Source organism: Somniosus microcephalus, chromosome 8 (assembly GCF_052327205.1).
Source record: "Somniosus microcephalus isolate GS21.2 chromosome 8, FLI_Smic_1.0, whole genome shotgun sequence".
NCBI classification, from domain to species: Eukaryota; Metazoa; Chordata; class Chondrichthyes; order Squaliformes; family Somniosidae; genus Somniosus; species Somniosus microcephalus.
Genome location: NC_140994.1, coordinates 187,526,966 through 187,540,885, shown reverse-complemented (window position 1 = coordinate 187,540,885; position 13,920 = coordinate 187,526,966).

Genomic DNA, 13,920 nt, shown 5'->3' with positions numbered 1-13,920 from the left:
AGAATATGAGAGTAAGCTTTCAGGGAACATAAAAACTGACTGTAAAAGCTTTTATAGATATGTGAAGAGAAAAAGATTGGTGAAGTCAAGCATAGGTCCCTTGCAGTCAGAATCAGGGGAATTTATAATGGGGAACAAAGAAATGGCTGATCAACTAAATACATATTTTGGTTCTGTCTTCACAAAGGAGGACACAAATAACCTCCCAGAGATGCCGGGGAACATAGGGTCTGATGAATGGGTGGAACTGAAAGAAATCAGTATTTGTAGGGAAATGGTGTTAGGAAAATTGATGGGACTGAAGGCCGATAAATCCCCAGGGCCTGATAATCTACATCCTAGGGTACTTAAGGAAGTGGCCCTAGAAATAGTAGACGCATTGCTGGTCATCTTCCAGAACTCGATAGACTCTGGAACAGTACCCATGAATTGGAGGATAGCTAATGTTACCCCACTATTCAAAAAAGGTGGTAGAGAAAAAGTGGGGAATTATAGACCGGTAAGCCTGACATCGGTAGTGGGAAAATGCTAGAGTCCATTATAAAAGATGTAATAGCAGAGCACGTGGAAAGCAGTGATAGGATCGGACAAAGTCAACATGGATTTACAAAAGGTAAATCATGCTTGACTAATCTCCTGGAATTTTTTGAGGATGTAATTGGCAAAATAGATGAGGGAGAACCAGTGGATGTGGTGTATTTGGATTTCAGAAGGCCTTCGATAAGGTCCCACATAAGAGATTAGCATGCAAAATTAACGCACATGGGATTGGGGGCAAGGTATTGACTTGGATAGAGAACTGGTTGGCGGACAGAAAGCAAAGAGTTGGAATAAACGGGTCATTTTCCGAGTGGCAGGCAGTGACTAGTGGGGTACCACAAGGATTGGTCCTAGGACCCCAGCTGTTCACAATATATATTAATGATCTGGACAAGGGAATTGGATGTAATATCTCCAAATTTGCAGACGACACAAAGCTGGGTGGGAGGGTACGCTGTGAGGAGGATGTCGTGAAACTCCAGTACGATTTGGACAGGTTGGGTGATTGGGCAGAAACATGGCAAATGCACTATAACGTGGATAAATGTGAGGTTATCCACTTTGGTGGCAAAAACAGGAAGGCAGATTATTGTTTGAATGGCAATAGATTGGGAGAAGGGGAAGTGCAAAGAGACCTGGGTGTTCTTGTGCACCAGTCGCTGAAGGTAAGCATGCAGGTGCAGCGGGCAGTTAAGAAGGCAAATGGTATGTTGGCCTTTGTAGCAAGAGGGTTCAAGTACAGGAACAAGGATGTCTTGCTACAGTTGTACAGGGCCTTTGTGAGACCGCACCTTGAGTATTGTGTACAGTTTTGTTCGCCTTATCTGAGGAAGGACATTCTTACCATGGAAGGAGTGCAGCGAAGATTCATCAGGCTGATACCTGGGATGGCAGGAATGACGTATGAGGAGAGATTGTGCCGATTGTGCTTATACTCACTGGAGTTTAGAAGATTGAGAGGGGATCTCATCGAAACCTATAAAATTCTGTCAGGACTGGACAGACTAGATGCAGGAAGGATGTTTCTGATGGCAGGGGAGTCCAGAACCAGGGGTCATAGTCTAAGGATAAGGGGTAAGCCATTTAGGACTGAAATGAGGAGGAATTTCTTCACCCAGAGAGTGGTGAACCTGTGGAATTCTCTGCCACAGAGGGCGGTGGAGGCCAGATCAGTAAATATATTCAAGAAGGAGTTGGATATATTTCTTAAGGCTAAATGGATCAAAGGATATGGGGAGAAGGCAGGGACAGGGTACTGAATTTTGATGATCAGCCATGATCTCATTGAATGGCGGAGCAGGCTCGAAGGGCCGAATGGCCTACTCCTGCTCCTATCTTCTATGTTTCTATGTTGCTATGTAAAAAGAGCGCCGTGAGCAGGAGAGGCTGATTTAAACAGAGCCGAGAGCGGGCGAGGCTGATTTTAAAAAGAGCACCGAGAGCAGGAGAGGCTGATTTAAACAGAGCTCCGAGAGCGGGAGAGGCTGATTTAAGCAGAGCTCCGAGAGCGGGAGAGGCTGATTTAAACAGAGCCGAGAGCTGGAGAGGCTTATTTAAACAAAGCGCCGAGAGCGGGAGAGGCTGATATAAACAGAGCTGAGAGCAGGAGAGGCTGATTTTAAAAGAGCCAAGAGCGGGAGAGGCTGATTTAAAAAGAGGGTGTCGGGAGCAGCGGGAGAGTCGTGAGTTTTTAAACTCACTTTCATGGGCTTTTTCTCAAAGGCCGGTCAATCTCGCAGATCAGTGGCGGCATTCCAGAGCCACACCACGATTCCAAAAGTGACACGGGCAAGAGGAAGCAGCTGATTGGGTGAGTACGGCCAGGTGTGTATTTATACTACTCTATAGTTTGACAGTTAAGGCTAATAGTTTCAAAAATTTAGACGGTCTTAATTTTTGTGGTTATAGTTTCTAAAGCCTCTGTTGGGTATCGGGGAGAGCTAGTAACCAAGGGTCATTGAGTATATCATTTAATTGTAGTGTAATTGGTGGTTTTGATTTGATTGATGTTAATTTAAATTAATTGAAGGGTAAGTCATGACAGCACAGCTCGGCCCCGTGGCATGCTCCTCCTGCACTATGTGGGAAATCATGGACACTGCCTGTGTCCCTGACGACCATGTGTGTGGGAAGTTTATCCAGCTGCAGCTACTGGCAGACCACATTGTGGCGCTGGAGCTGCGAATGGATACATGCTGGAGCATTCGCGATGCTGAGGATGTTGTGGATATCACGTTTAATCAGTTGGTCACACCGCAAGTAAAGGCTGCACAGGCAGGAAGGGAATGGGTGACCGTCCGGCAGCATAGTAGGTACAGGCAGGTAGTGCAGGGGTCCCCTGTGGCCATCCCCCTCTCAAACAGATATACCACTTTGGATATTGTTGAGGGAGATGGCTTATTGGGGGAAGGCAGCAGCAGCCAACTTCCTGGCACTGTGGGTGGTTCTGCTGCACAGGACAGGAGGAAAAAGAGTGGGAGAGCTATAGTAATAGGGGATTCTATTGTAAGGGGAATAGATAGACATTTCTGCGGCCGCAAACAAGATTCCAGGATGGTATGTTGCCTCCCTGCTGCAAGGGTCAAGGATGGCTCGGAGCGGCGGCAGAACATTCTGGAGGGGGAGGGTGAACAGCCAGTTGTCGTGGTGCATATATGTACCAACGATATAGGTAAAAACCGGCATGAGGCCCTAAAAACTGAATACAGGGAGTTAGGAGGTAAATTAAAAAATAGGACCTCAAAGGTAGTAATCTCAGGATTGCTACCCATGCCACATGCTAGTCAGAGTAGAAATAGAAGGATATTTCAGATGAATATGTGGCTAGAGGAATGATGCAATGGGGAGGGATTCAAATTCCTGGGACATTGGAACCAGTTCTGGGGGAGATGGGACCACTACAAACTGGACGATTTGCACCTGGGCAAGATCGGGACCGATCTCCTAGGGGAAGTGTTTGCTAGTGCTGTTGGGGAGGGTTTAAACTAAAATGGCAGGGGGTTGGGAACCTGAGCAGGGGGACAGAGGATATGGAAACAAGGATAGAAGCAAAAGACAGGAAGGAGAAAAGCAAAAATGGCAGTCAGAGAAATCAAGGGTTTAAATCAAACATGGCCACAGTAAATAATAATTCTAATAGGTCTGAGTGTTAAAAAAACAAGCCTGAAGGCTTTGTGTCTTAATGCGAGGAGCATTCATATTAAGGTGGATGAATTAACTGTGCAAATAGATGTAAACGAATATGATATGATTGGGATTATGGAAACATGGCTCCAGGGTGACCAAGGCTGGGAACTCAACACCCAGGAGTATTCAATATTCGGGAAAGACAGGCAAAAAGGAAAAGGCGGTGGGGTAGCATTGCTGGTTAAAGAGGAGATTAACACATTAGTAGGGAAGGATATTAGCTCTGATGATGTGGAATCTGTATGGGTAGAGCTGAAAAATACCAAGGGGCAGAAAACATTAGTGGGAGTTGTATACAGACCCCCAAACAGTAATGCTCAGGTTGGGGATGGCATTAAACAGGAAATTAGAGATGCGTGCAATAAGGGCACAGCAGTTATCATGGGTGACTTTAATCTACATATAGACTGGGCTAACCAAATTAGTAACTGTGGAGGAGGAATTCCTGGAGTTGATATGGGATGGATTCCTGGACCAATATGTCGAGGAACCAACTAGAGCTCAGGCCATCTTAGACTGGGTATTATTTAATGAGAAAGGATTAATTAGCATTCTGTTTGTGAAAGGCCCCTTGGGGCGGAGCGATCATAATATGATAGAATTCTTCATTAAGATGGAGAGTGAAGTATTTGACTCAGGGACAAGGGTCCTGAATTTAAATAAAGGAAACTACGATGGTATGAGGCGCGAGTTGGGTAGGATGGATTGGGGAATGTTCCTTAAAGGGTTGACAGTGGATAAGCAATGGCAAATATTCAAAGATCGCATGGATGAACTACAGAATTTGTACATCCCTGTTTGGCATAAAAATAAAACAAAAAAGATGACTCAACCATGGCTAACAAGGGAAATTAAGGATAGTATCAGATCCAAGGAGAGGACATACAAATTGGCCAGGTAAAACAGCAATCCTGAGGATTGGGAACAGTTTAGGATTCAGCAAAGGACGACAAAGGGGTTAATTAAGAGGGGTAAAATAGAGTATGAGAGTAAGCTTTCAGGGAACATAAAAACTGAATCTAAAAGATTCTATAGATATGTAAAGAGAAAAAGATTGGTGAAGTAAAGCATAGGCCCCTTGCTGTCAGAATCAGGGGAATTTATAATGGGGAACAAAGAAATGGCAGACCAATTAAATACATACTTTGGTTCTGTTTTCACAAAGGAGGACACACATAACCTCCCAGAGATGTCGGGGAACATAGGGTCTAATAAGAGGGAGGAACTGAATGAAATCAGTATTTGTAGGGAAATGGTGTTAGGGAAATGGTGTTAGGGAAATTGATGGGATTGAAGCTGATAAATCCCCAGGGCCTGATAATCTACATCCTAGGGTACTTAAGGAAGTGGCCCTAGAAATAGTAGATGCATTGCTGGTCATCTTCCAAAATTCTATAGACTCTGGAACAGTTCCCATGGATTGGAGGGTCGCTAATGTAACCCCACTATTCAAAAAAGGTGGTAGAGAGAAAATGGGGAATTATAGACCAGTAAGCCTGACATCGGTAGTGGGGAAAATGCTAGAGTCCATTATAAAAGATATAATAGCAGAGCACTTGGAAAACAGTGACAGGATTGGACAAAGTCAACATGGATTTACAAAAGGTAAATTGTGCTTGACTAATCTACTGGAGTTTTTTGAGGACGTAACTGGTAAAATATATAAGGGAGAACCAGTGGGTGTAGTGTATTTGGACTTTCAGAAGGCTTTCGATAAGGTCCCAAATAAGAGATTAGCATGTAAAGTTAAAGCACGTGTGATTGGGGGCAAGGTACTGACTTGGATAGAGAACTGGTTGGCAGACAGGAAGCAAAGAGTTGGAATAATCGGGTCTTTTTCCGAGTGGCAGGCAGTGACTAGTGGGGTACCGCAGGGATCGGTGCTAGGACCCCAGCTATTCACAATATATATTAATGATCTAGACAAGGGAACTAGATGTAATATCTCCAAGTTTACAGATGACACAAGGCTGGGTGGGTGTGTGTGCTGTGAGGAGGATGCCGAGAAACTCCAGTATGATTTGGACAGGTTGGGTGATTGGGCAGATGCATGGCAAATGCAGTATAATGTGGATAAATGTGAGGTTATCCACTTTGGTGGCAACAACAGGAATGCAGATTATTTTCTGAATGGCAGTAGATTGGGAGAAGGGGAATTGCAACGAGTCCTGGGTGTCCTTGTGCACCAGTCGCTGAAGGTAAGCATGCAGGTGCAGCAGGCGGTTAAGAAGGCAAATGGTATTTTGGCCTTCGTAGTGAGAGGATTCGAGTACAGGTACAAGGATGTCTTGCTGCAGTTGTACAGGGCCTTGGTGAGACCACAGCTTGAGTATTGTTTGCAGTTTTGTTCGCCTTATCTGAGGAAGGATGTTCTTGCCATGGAGGGAGTACAGTGAAGATTCACCAGACTGATACCTGGGATGGCAGGAATGACGTATGAGGAGAGATTGGGTCGATTGGGCTTATACTCGCTGGAGTTTAGAAGAATGAGAGGGGATCTCATTGAGACTTATAAAATTCTAACAGGACTAGACAGACTAGATGCAGGAAGGATGTTCCCGATGGCAGGGGAGTCCAGAACCAGGGCTCACAGTCTAAAGATAAGGGGTAAGCTATTTAGGACAGAGATGAGGAGGAATTTCTTCACCCAGAGAGTGGTGAACCTGTGGAATTCTCTACCACAGAAGGCAGTTGAGGCCAATTCATTAAATATATTCAAGAAACAGTTAAATATATTTCTTAAGGCTAAAGGGATCAAGGGATATGGGGAGAAAGCAGGGACAGGGTACTGAATTTGGATGATCAGCCATGATCTCATTAAATGGCGGAGCAGTCTCGAGGGGCCGAATGGCATACTCCTGCTCCTATCTTCTATGTTTCTATGTCTTTTGAACCTGTTGATTAAAAGACAGATTTTACTCAGTTTTTTTTCTTGGTGCCACAGAATCGTTCTCATGATCTCCTGCTACCTTCTTTGGGAGTTTGACATAAAGTTGTTTTAGCTGGTGATTTCTTTCCATGTTTGGTTTCTTCTGTTTGAATTTGGGCTAGATCATGGTGCCAGAGCTGAAAATTGCTGGGCTCCTGGCCATGACCTCATGCGCCATGAAATTCAATACAGTTTTCAAGTTGATTTTGCCATTTCTACCTCCAAGGTTTCCGGTCTACACTGGAAAAGATTCTGTGACCGGTGGGCGCCGCGGGGACTGTATCATCACCCCGGCCAATGACATTTTAATTTAATTTGTTGAGGTTCCTTTAAAGTTTTATTAGTTACAGTCAATTTTGTTTAATCACCCAACTAAAAGATTGCACTGGAAAAGAGTATGTTCTTATTGGGATCCTAAAGACTAATTTCCAGCTTGTTCAGATGCTTAACTGTGCTAATTGTTACTCTGCTGTGATTGGATCAAAACACTTTAATGAACTTGATGAATAGTCAACAGCTGGGAGATTACTTCAGTGAGTTGATTTATCATTCCTTCACATTTACCTGTTAGAAGCTTGAATTTTATAACATGCATCATTTCACCACCTTATTGATTAAATTTTTTCTGTGTTTGCCTGAAACAACTACAACACCTTATGTTATTATAGTGGCTGAGAAATTGTGTTGTTAAGACAGGTGTAGATCAGGTCAAGAAGTTATTTTAGACTTCTGGAATAAATATCCAGATTCCAATTACATGAAAGGAGAGACATTTTGTGTCCAGTTATGCTGCTTTTGCACATCCTTGGAAATGGATCAAGATCAACATAAAAGGGAGCCTCTTAACAAGTTGCTGATTCAGTTGGATTTGGAGGCCTCATCTGAAGGCAAATGCTCCCTCGAGAGAGAAGAAGGAAAAATCTAAGCTTGTGTGACTCCAGTTCAGCTTGCGGGAAACAATTGTAGTCCAGTGCTGACAAAGCCTGTCCTTCCAGTTAACATTAACTTCCTGCAGTAAGGCAACCTGCCAAATGCTAACTGACCTGACACCTGCTATTGCATTATCTGCTTTTTAATACCTTTGCCTACTCTTGCTGTACAGCAGCACTCTTCAGCAGCCAATACTTGTATGTTCACGTTGATTGTTTAAACTACTTGAAGCCAGAGGTCAGAAACCATAAAGCTGTTATGCTCACGGTTTAAAGAATAACATGTGATATGTTTGACTATTTTGACCTTTACATGAGTGTTGGTCTGAGCTGCTACAGTTAGAAAATACTTCAAATCTAATTTTAGTATATGTGAAAATATTGTTAGGAGTGGAAAACTGGTAACAGCACAAAAACTAACAATGATTGTGTTAACAATAATACTGGGTATCTCTACCAGTATTATAGTTATATTAAAGGAATAAAATAGAACAATGAAAGACAAAATTGCCATTATATAGCATCTTCTCACATCTTCAAACATTTCGGATATAAACATGAAGAAAGACTTGGTAAAATTGTGTTTTTTTTGTTTGAATAACACAGTTTATGGGGCAATATGTTAGAAGCATTTTAAAATTATGAAATGGTGGGACAGGGTAGATAAAACCAGACTGTTTGCAGTAGTTGAGGGGCCTAGAATAAGGGGTCATAGATACAGGATTAAATGTAAGAGATTTAGGAGAAACTTCTTTACACAAGAGAGTTGTGAGGCTGTGGAATTCATTTCCAGGGTAAGTGGTTAAGGCAGATAATATGTCAATATTCAAAATTAGTTTGAATGAAACAAAAGTGAATAAAGGAATATGGGCATAGGGTGGGTAAATGTGATTAAGAGGGAAAATGCCAACACAGACTAGTTGAGTTGAATGGCCTGTTTTTGTGTTCTAACTTCTGTATTTCTTTGTGCTTCAAAAATAATTGATTGGGTTTAATACAATCACTGTTGTTATGGAAGAAACCACAGCAAGTAATTAGTACACAAAGCCCAACAGATAGCAAAAGAGATGAATGACCAGTTAATGCTTTTTTTTAGTCTTCTCCTTCTTCGGCAGTCCCTCGGAACCGAGGATCACTTGCTTCCACATTAAAAATGAGTTCTCAGGTGACTGATGAGTCCAATGCGGGACCTACAGTCTCTGTCACAGGTGGGGCAGACGGTGGTTGAAGGGGCAGGTGGGTGGGGTGCTTGGGTTGACGTGCGCTCCTTGCGCTGCCTGCGCTTGGCTTCCACTTGCTCCCGGCGAAGAGACCCGAGGTGTTCAGCGCCTTCCCGGATGTTTCTCCTCCACTTTGTGCGGTCTTGGGCCAGGGATTCCCAGGTGTCAGTGGGGATGTTACACTTTTTCAAGGAGGCTTTGAGGTTGTCCTTGAAGCGTTTCCTCTGTCCACCTGGGACTCTCTTGCCATGCCGGAGCTCCGAGTAGAGCGCTTGTTTTGGGAGTCTCGTATCGGGCATGCGGATAATGTGACCCGTCCATCGGAACTGATTGAATGTGGTCAAAGCTTCGATGCTGGGGATGTTGGCCTGAGCAAGAACATTAACGTTGGTGCACCTTTTTTTAGTGGTATTGGTTGAAAGACGAATATTGGCCAGGACAACTTCCTGCTCTTCTAATAGTGCCATGGAATCTTTTACATCCATCTGAACAGGTAGGTAGGGCCATGGTTTAACATCTCATCTAAAAGACAGCACCTCCAACAATGGGGCACTCCTTTGGTATTGGATTGAAGTGTTATGTCCAGATTATTAGCAAAATTAATGGGACTAAAAGTCAATAAATCCCAAGGACCAGATCACCTACATCCTAGGGTTTTGACAGAGGTGGCCATTGGGATAGGGGATGCATTGGTTGTCATCTTCCAAAATTCTATAGATTCTGGAACGGTTCCTACAGATTGGAGGATAGCAAATGTAACCCCGCTATTTAAGAAAGGAGGGAGAGAGAAAACGGGGAACTACAGACCTGTTAGCCTCGGATCAGTAGTTGGGAAAATGCTGGAATCTATTATAAAGGATGCAATAACTGGGCACTTAGAAACTAATAGTCAGATTGGACAGAGTCAACATGGATTTATGAAAGGGAAATCCTGTTTGGCAAACCTATTGGAGTTCTTTGAGGATGTAACTAGTGGAGTAGACAAAGGGGAACCTAGGATGTGGTGTATCTGGATTTTCAGAAGGCCTTCGATAAGGTCCCACACAAGAGGTTGGTGAACAAAATTAGGGCACATGGAATTGGGAGTAATATACCAGCATAGATTGAGAATTGGTTAACAGACAGAAAACAAAGAGTAGGGATAAACAGGTCTTTTTCAGGATGGCAGGCTGTGACTAGTGGGGTACCGCAAGGATTGGTGCTTCTATATAAATGATTTGGATGAGGGGACTAAATGTAACGTTTCCAAATTTGCTGATGATACAAGGCTAGGTGGCAGTGTCAGTTGTGAAGAGGCTTCAAAGGTGTTGTGTATGTACCTTTAAGAGAATAACTGGTCTCAGACTGCAGTACTGGCAGTGACCACCCCTGTATAAAAGGCGCTAGAGAGCCTCTGTTTGTTAGTTTCACTATTGACTTCCACCAGTAAAGACTTGTTTGTTTTCACTCCTGCTTGTCCGTGTCTCAATCATTCACGGACTTAACACTGGCGACGAGTAAGAAACAAACTTACCTGCAACTCGGCAGCACCTCAGACGACATTGTTGAAGGTCGGAGCCAGAAGAAAGAAAAAAAAAAATAGAGTCCAAAGAAACTCGGGAAACGGGCGTCGACCGTCAATCATCGGTTTGAAAACTTGCAGGAGAGACTTTCCAGAGCCAGGTTGGGTTCCTCGGTCTGTGGTTTCCCAGCTAATCGGGCTGGTGGCAGGTAGTACTCTGATCCTTCCTGGGCTGCGGCGGGCTGAAGCTCGATCGGGTGGCTTTTCAACGGGGCCGGGCAGCGAGTCGGGAAGCAAAGAGAGAGAGAGAGGGTGGAGCACACAGGGCGCGGCCGGTGCTTCGAAGCCGGGCAGCGTTCGGACCTAAGAAGAGGGAGGGAAGTGTCCCAGAGGGTCCGCTCCACGACGGGAAAATAATAAAAGAAAAAGAATCAATATTTAACGCGCAAGAAACCGTGGAAAGCAGCGCTAACAACAGCGGGGAAGAAGGCAAAGCGCGGGAGGCGCCATTTTGTTAAATCGGGGAAGAAGGCAAAGCGCGGGAGGTGCCATTTTAGATTTCCAAGATGCCGAAGACTGGCTGTATCACTGCTTTTGATAATACATTAGAGGACTGGACCACGTATGTGGAAAGAGTCGATGTATATTTCGAGGCAAACGAAATAGCGGAGGGGAAAAAGGCATCGATATTGCTAAACTTAATGGGTGCTAGAACGTACGGCTTATTGCGGGACCTGATTACTCCAGCCAAACCAAAGGCAAAGAGTTTTAATGAAATTGTTGCTGTCCTACAGGAACACTTAAACCCTGCACCGCTGTTGATAGCAGAAAGATTTAAATTCCACAGGAGAACTCAGCACAAAGATGAGAGCAATGCTGAGTGTCTTACAGAACTACGCAAGCTATCAAAGCACTGCCAGTTCGGAGCAGGACTGGCAGATACCCTACGGGACAAATTTGTCTGTGGACTCCTGAGTGAAGGAACACAGAAGAAGTTACTCTCAGAAAAAGAGCTGACGCTAGATAAGGCTTTCAGCGTGGCAGTATCATATGAAGCAGCAGCCAGGGGAGCTGCAGAAATTCAACAAAAACCACAGGAATACGGCACCCACGAAATGACACGGGGATTTGCAAAATGTTATCGCTGCGGCAGAACTAACCATGACCAGAAGGACTGCTGGTCCAAAAACAAAATATGCAGGCAATGCGGGAAGATGGGACACATTGCACGAGTTTGCAGGTCTGGGAAGAAGACCAGCGACAACAAAAAGGCTACTAAGGAACCATACAAGAAAGTACAAAAGATGCCGGACAGTAGTTCCGAAGACCAGATGAGCGATAGTGAATCCGGGAACAGGAGACTAAGCTGTCTCAAACTTCACAATGTAATCGCAAAAGAGGATCACCGAACCATTTGGGTCACCCTCACGATAGCAGGGTCCCAAGTTAAAATGGAATTGGATACAAGATCAGTGCTAACCGTCATGAATCGACGAGACTACGAGCGGCTATTTTCACACATACCCTTGAGAGAGACATCCATCGTCTTGACGACGTATACGGGGCAAAAAGTATACCCCAGAGGAAAAATAAGGGTGCCTGTCGAATACAATGGCAAGAAAATATGGAAATTGTATCTCTACATACTGCCAAATGGTGGACCACCGTTATTGGGACGGGAATGGATCAGGAAGATAAACTTAGATTGGCATTCCATTCATGCAATGACGGTGGACGGTAAAAAAGATGAAGACGTCACTCCTGGACGATTGTCAACAATCTTAGCTAACGCCAAAGAGGTATTTCAACAAGAGCTGGGCACGCTTAAAGGCGTAACCGCCTCGATAAAAATAGAAGAGAATGCAGTTCCCAAGTTTTTCAAAGCAACACCGGTACCATATGCAATTCGCCCAGCCATCGAGGCAGAGCTGGAGAATCTGGAGAAGGCGGGCGTGTTGTCTAAGGTCGACTGGAGCGAGTGGGTGACACCCATCGTTCCTGTCATGAAGAAAACGTTAAGCAATAAGTCCGGAGAGCCAAGGAAGATTCGCATCTGTGGGGATTTCAAGGTGACGGTGAACCCTGTCCTTCACACAGTACAATATCCTCTTCCAAGGATAGAAGACATCTTCGCCTCACTGTCTGGAGGGAAGTGTTTTACAAAAATTGACCTAGCACAAGCATATTTGCAGATGGAGGTTGAAGAGTCCTCTAGGAAGTATCTCATGATAAACACTCACAAAGGTCTTTACCAGTATCATCGATTGGTATTCGGAGTAGCATCGGCTCCGGCGATATGGCAAAGAGCGATGGAACAAGCCCTGCAAGGGATTCCGGGGACTCAGTGTTACTTGGACGACATCCTTGTAACAGGTGGAGATGACAGTGAACACCTTAACAAACTAGAACAAGTGCTCACTAGACTACGGGAACATGGGCTGCAAGCCAACCGCCCCAAGTGCGAATTTTTTAAGAAACAGATATCGTATTGTGGCCACATGATTGATGAAGAGGGGTTACATAAGTCCCCTGACAAAATTGAAGCGGTTGTTAAGGCCCCAGCGCCTGAAAATGTGTCGCAACTGAGGTCATTCCTCGGGTTGGTGAATTACTACCATAAGTTTTTGCCGAATTTTCGATAATTTTGCACCCACTGAACGCCCTGCTACGAATGGGGGTAGCATGGAAATGGAGCGATGATTGTAAGCGTGCTTTTCAAAAGAGTAAGGACTTAATCATTCAAGGGAAGTATTGGCTCACTACAACCCAGCACTGCCAATCAGGCTGGCGTGTGATGCGTCTCCCTACGGCATTGGGGCGGTGCTGTCACATAAATTCCTTGATGGTTTAGAGAGGCCGATAGCTTTTGCGTCACGCTCGTTAACTTCTGCCGAGCGTAACTGCGCCCAGATTGACAGAGAGGCCCTCAGCCTAGTGTGGGGGGTGAAGAAGTTCAATCACTATCTGCACGGTCAAAAATTTACTCTACTAACCGATCATCAACCTCTTGTCTCCATTTTCAACCCTCAGAAGGGCGTACCGATAATGACGGCACAACGGCTGCAGAGATGGTCCCTTTTCCTAGGGGCACACCAATATGACATCGAGTACAAAGGAACTAAACAGCATGGAAATGCTGATGGATTGTCACGCCTACTGTTGCCGACGGTGGAAGAAGAAGATCTTGCAGTGGATCCAATGGAGTTATTCCACTCGACCATAGTCGAATGTCTCCCTGTGACGAATGCAAACATAGAAAAGGAAACACGGAATGACCCGACACTATCACGGGTCTATGAGTTAACGGTGAAGGGATGGCCAGCACATGGCGAACCACTGCTGCCAGCATTCTCGCCGAGAAGAGAACAGCTGTCAGTGTGCAGAGGAACCTTGATGTGTGGATCCAGAATAGTAATTCCACCTAAGTTGACGGATAGAGTACTCAATGAGCTTCATGAGGGTCATCTGGGTGGGGTAAAAATGAAGAACTTAGCCAGAGCATTTGTGTGGTGGCCGGGAATCGATAGAGAAATCGAAGAGATGACCAAGAGCTGTGCAGGATGCCAGAAGGTCCAAAACGCCCCACCACAAGCTCCTCTGCATCCATGCGAGTGG